Source organism: Crocuta crocuta, unplaced genomic scaffold (assembly GCF_008692635.1).
Source record: "Crocuta crocuta isolate KB4526 unplaced genomic scaffold, BGI_CrCroc_1.0 scaffold415, whole genome shotgun sequence".
NCBI lineage: Eukaryota > Metazoa > Chordata > Mammalia > Carnivora > Hyaenidae > Crocuta > Crocuta crocuta.
The window spans coordinates 332,527-338,292 of NW_027531525.1; the positions used below are offsets into that span (position 1 = coordinate 332,527).

At 40.1% G+C, this 5,766-nt stretch overlaps 1 pseudogene; it reads right to left on the minus strand.

Moving 5' to 3' along the window:
- Positions 1-4,176: 4,176 nt before the first annotated feature.
- Positions 4,177-4,535, minus strand: LOC144238722 (large ribosomal subunit protein eL34 pseudogene; annotated as a pseudogene).
- Between the last annotated feature and the right edge of the window lie 1,231 nt (positions 4,536-5,766).

Genomic DNA, 5,766 nt, shown 5'->3' on the forward strand with positions numbered 1-5,766 from the left:
TAAAATTATGATTCAGTAGCTAATCACCAAGGAAATGCAAATCAAAACCACAATGAGTTATCACCTCATACCTATCAGAATGGCTAGAATCAAAAAGACAAGAAATAACAATTGTTGGCGTCAATGTTGAGGAAAAAGGAGCCCTCATGCAATATTGGTGGGAATACAAACTGATGCAGACACTGTGGAAAACAGTAAGGAGGTTTCTCAAAAACTTAAAATTCGAAGGGCTCCTGGGTGGCTCAGACGGTTAAGTTTCTGACTTCACCTCTGGTCATGATCTCATGGCTCATGATTTCAATCCCTGCGTCGGGCTCTGTGCTGACAGCTCAGAGCCTGGAGCCTGCTTCGGATTCTGTGTCTCTCTTTCTCTCTGCCTCTTTCCCGCTCACACTCTCTCTCTCTCTCAAAAATAAATAAAGTTGAAAAAAAAATTTTAATTAAACCTCGAATCACCATATTATCCAGTAATTCCACTACTGTGTATCTACCCAATGAAAACAAAAACACGAATTCAAAAAAGATATATGCACCCATGTGTTTATTGCGGCATTATTTGCAATAGTCAAGATATGGAGGAACCCAAGTGTCCATCCACAAATAAAGAAGATGTGGTATATGTGGTATGTCACACGATGGAATGATACTCATCCATAAAAAAGAATAAGATCTTGCCATCTACAACAACATGGATGGCCCTAGAGGGTACTATGCTAAATGAAATATCAGATAGAGAAGGATAAATACCATCTGATTTCACTCATATGCAGAATTTAAGAAAACAAACAAATGAAGGGAAAAAAAAGGGACCAAAACATACTCTTTTTTTTTTTTTTTGGTTCCCGAGTTTTATTATGAACTCATATAAAATATTCCAGATAAATGAGTTTTAATTCTCTTCTTCCTCCTCTTTCTGGTCCTGGTTAATCTGGAATTAACAATTTGTAACTCTGCTGTTAGCAACTGTGCACAGCCCATCACTTGGATTAATCTTTTTTTTGGTAAGGTATTTCAAATACCTTTTGGAAAAAGGCACCTCAAAAATTATAATAATCTTGCTCCTTTCAATGGTTTTTCCACTAGGATTCACAGCTTTTCCATTCAATATGATTTTTCTCTCTTCTTTTTAAAAAATATTTATGTTTTTTATTTATTTTTGAGAGTCAGAGAGAGACAGCACGAGCTGGGGAGAGTCAGAGAGAGAGGGAGACACAGAATCCAAAGACAGGCTCCAGTCTCTGAGCTGGCTGTCAGCACAGAGCCCCTATGCAGGGCTCAAACCCACCAACTGTGGGATCATGACCTGAGCTGAAGTTGGACGCTTAACCGGTGGAGCCACCCAGGCGGCCTGATTCTCTCTTTTTAAAAATGTTTTTTTAATTAGGGAATTAGGAGTACACTTACCTTGATGAGCACTGTGTAATGTATAGAATTGTCGAATCATGATTATTCTACACCTGAAATTAGGGTGTAACACTGTATGTTATTTATACTTCAACAAAAAAATGATATAATAACTGTATCAGGAGGAAAGGGTAGAAATACGTGTTGGGGAGGGATACTGTGTAAAAGAGGTAAATACTCATCTTTTCTGGCTGGAAGTTAATAGATAATAATATCTAAAACTGAAAAATCAAGAAATAGCAATATACAAATGTTTTGGAAAATTTGGAGTTCTACCCTCGAAGAAACCATTACGAAGTTGCAGCGATTGTCTTAGGAAATACAAGTTGAGGGGTGCCTGGGGGGCTCAGTCGGTTAAGCTTCCGACTTCGGCTCAGGTCATGATCTCATGGTTTGTGGGTTCGAGCCCCGTGGCGGGCTCTGTACTGACAGCCAGTTCAGAGCCTGGAGCCTGTTTCGGATTCTGTGTCTCCTTCTCTCTCTGACCCTCCCCTGCTCACGCTGTCTCTCTCTCTCTCTCTCTCTCTCTCTCAGGAAAAAAAATCGATACATAGATACATTAAAAAAAAACTAATACAAAGTAGCTAACAACTGGCTTGGAGATCTACAGAGACCATAAAACTTATTCAGTGTTTTAGCTGTCTTTAAGCCAATGTATGCTTTTCTTATTCTGTGGTAAAAGATTAGAATATACGTATATTGTGTTACAGAGAAATGTAGCATGCCAAATCCAAACTCACAGTTACAGGACAGAGAACTTGCTTATTCAATGCACAATGCCTGTTGACAGGATTTTGGTATACTCTTCTGCCTCATATTCCCCTATTCATTTCTTAATACAGTTTAGATTTTTGCCAAGGCTGTGTTTGTGTTTCCACTTAACTTTAGTTCGGTCACATCAATAGCTTCCACAAAATGCCAAAAGCAAAGTCTTCGTGGGGCGCCTGGGTGGCTTAGTCGGTTGGGCGTCCGACTTTCGCTTAGGTCATGATCTCGCGGTTCGTGGGTTCGAGCCCCGCATCGGGCTCTGTGCTGACTGCCAGCTCAGGGCCTGGAGCCTGTTTCGGTCTGTGACTCCCTCTCTCTCTGACCCTCCCCTGCTCACGCTGTCTCTCTCTCTCTCTCTCCTAGAAATAAATAAAAAATATTAAAAAAAAAAAATTCAGCCTGGCTCCATGGCGTTTTAAAAAAAAAAAAAAGCAAAGTCTTCGTAACCCAAAAGTTTAAAGCAATCCCACTGGAATATATTGAAATTTGATAGAAGTTGGGTGACTGGTGCAATGTGGTCCATGTAATTCGGGTTTTCTCCCGCTTGGTTATTTGACCTGTTTTGAAAGCAATATTTTGCATTAGTATAAATTATTTTGATGTTATGGGTTTTTACAAAATAATGGGTTTACTTTCAACATGTGTCCTTTGTTGTTGTTGTTTTGTTTTTTATGCTTTTTTTTTTGTTTCTTATTCATTGTTTCAGTGCATCTTTGGTTTTATTTAATGTTTTATTTATTTTTGAGAGAGAGATAGAGACAGCCTAAGCAGGGGAGGGTCAGAAAGAGAGGGAGACACAGAATTCAAAGACAGGCTCCAGGCTCTGAGCTGGCTGTTAGCACAGAGCCTGATGTGGGACTCAAACCCACGGACTGTGAGATCATGACCTGAGCTGAAGTTGGACGCTTAACCTTAAATGACTGAGCCACGCAGGCGCCCCTGTTTCAGTGCATCTTTGAAGAACTTGCTATACTCACTAATGGAGACTTTACTCCCCTTTAAACCAAAATTTCCTTCAATCAAACATATCTCTCACGTTATACTGAAAATCCACAAAAAGATGGGATTCATTGTACAAAAATTTGACCATAATACAAGTTAATTTCATTTCTTTTTTTCTTCCTTCCCACAAGGGCAATTGTTTATTATATTTAAGAGAGAACATTTCTCTGCATGAGACATCAAAGTTATACCATACCAGTAACTGGAACATCTAAATTGAGAAGAAGGGTCAGAATTTATAGAATTCTTTTGGCTTCCAGATTCCTTGGCTTGTGCAAATAGCTTGGGGGCTCTGCTCCTATTCTCCCTTGAGATTGAAAATAAGCTTGACATGATCTGAAAAAATGGTCTTAGAAGGTAATTGAAATGGGCTTATGCATGTGGAATATTAGACAAATACTTGGTACAGTCTAAGCACTGTAAGAATGAGCTATTATTATGACTGTCTTTACATTCTTCTTATGAGTTGTTAGATATACAAAGTTTCCAAGAATAAATATAACTAAGGCCTGTTAATTTCCGAATTGGATTATAAATCCAATTTAAATTAGAATTTGAATTTCACTAGACCAGTGACGTGAAGTTTTATATGCAAAAAGAGTTCATTATTTGCTGAATACGGAGTTCTGAGTTCTCCAAAAGCAGACCGTTAATGAGCTGAAGTGAACTAATGAAAAGGAGGGCTTAAATATGATAGTGTAAAAAAAGATTCCATTCCAAATAACTTGTTAATAAGCACCGTAAATTCTGTCCTATGAATTTTGGTGAAGGAGGTTGGATGGAAAGGATGCAGTGGAATTAAAAGAAACATCTGGATAGAAGAGCCACTCTTCTCAAATGTTCCCAAGTGTTCTAGAGCTCCCATCAAAATATCCTACCAATCACTGGCTTCCATTACTGTCTTTCAGAAAAAGCAGTCAACTAAAAATCACGGAATCCCCAAACACCACATAAAAGAACATGCCTCTGATTTTTTTTATTGCTCAAAAAAGCTTCATTTCTTTATTTAGCCTTCTGACTCTGTGCTTGTGCCTTCAACAATTTCACAACGACTTTCTGCTCCTCAATAAGGAAAGCACGCTTGATTGTTGTGAACACACATGGCACACGTGGAACCACCACAGGCCCTGCTGACCTGTTTTTTCGTTTTCGACAACCTCATGAGAACTTTAGGTCTCACAGCACGAACTCCTCGAAGTCGGCCTGGGCACATACCACATGCAGATTTTGGTGCTTTCCCAACCTTCTTGGTATAAAGGTAAAGGATTCTGTTACTCGGGGTTCGGGACAGCCTAGTTTTGTTAGAGGCCGTACTGTAGGACAGCCTACGATGGTATGTCAAATGCTGGACCATTCTGAAGGCCTACGGAAGCCGTCCCCGGAAGAGGTTAATTTCATTTCTGTGTAATAGCTAAAAGGCCGTGAAGGAGAGAAAACTACTAAATTTTTGCCTGTCTATGGAACTTCAACTGTAGGGTCCTTTGTCTATTTTTCCAAAGAAAGAAGAGAAGAGTGACAACTCGTGTGTATACCATTGCAGCAGTATGACCTTTACGGAGGGCAATACTACAATACATATAGCAAAAAAAACCTAAAAAGGTTCCAACCCCCTGGGCTCCTTGGTGGCTCAGTCAGTTGCCAGTCTGACCTTGCCTCAGGTCATGATCTCACGGTTTGTGGGTTCCAGCCCTGCATCCGGCTCTGTGCTGACAGCTCAGCCTGGAGCTGTATCAGTTTCTGCATCTCTCTCTCTCTCTCTCTCTCTCTCTCTCTCTCTGTCCCTCCCCTCCTGGTACTCTGTCTCTCTTAAAGATAAACAAACACTTTAAAAAAAAATTTTTTTAGGGGCGTCTGGGTGGCTCAGTCGGTTAAGCATCCGACTTTGGCTCAGGTCATGATCTCACAGTTCATGGGTTCGAGCCCTGCATTGGGCTCTGTGCTGACAGCTCAGAGCCTGGAGCCTGCTTCAGATTCTGTGTCTCCCTCTCTCTCTGCCCCTCCCCTGCTCATGCTCTGTCTCTAAAAAATAAGTAAACGTTAAAAATTTTTTTTTTAATTTTTGAAAAAATTTTAAATGTACACACCCCCAAATTAAAATGAAATTTAATAGGGCACCTCGGTGGCTCAGTCTGTTAAGCATCTGACTCTTGATTTCGGCTCGGGTCATGATCTCACAGTTCAGGAGTTCAAGACCCACATCAGGCTCAATGCTGACAAGCACAGAACCTGCCTGGGATTCTTTCTCTTCTCTCTCTCTGCCCCTCCCCGCTCACTCTTTATCTCATCTCTATCTCTCTCTCAAAATAAATAAGTAAACTTAAAATATATATATATATAAATTTGGAGCAATCGAAGTCCTCACACATTGCTGGTGGGAATGAAAAACAGGATAAGCAACATGACAGACAGTTTGGCCTTTTCTCACCAAGTCGAACATACACTTACCATTCAACCAAGCACTGGGTGTTCATTCCCACTACTACTCCCACTGAAGAGCAAAAAAACATACGTTCATCGAAAACCTGTACCTGTATAAACCTGTACCTGTATAAACCTAAATGTTTATAGCAGTTTGATTCGTGGCTGTGAAAA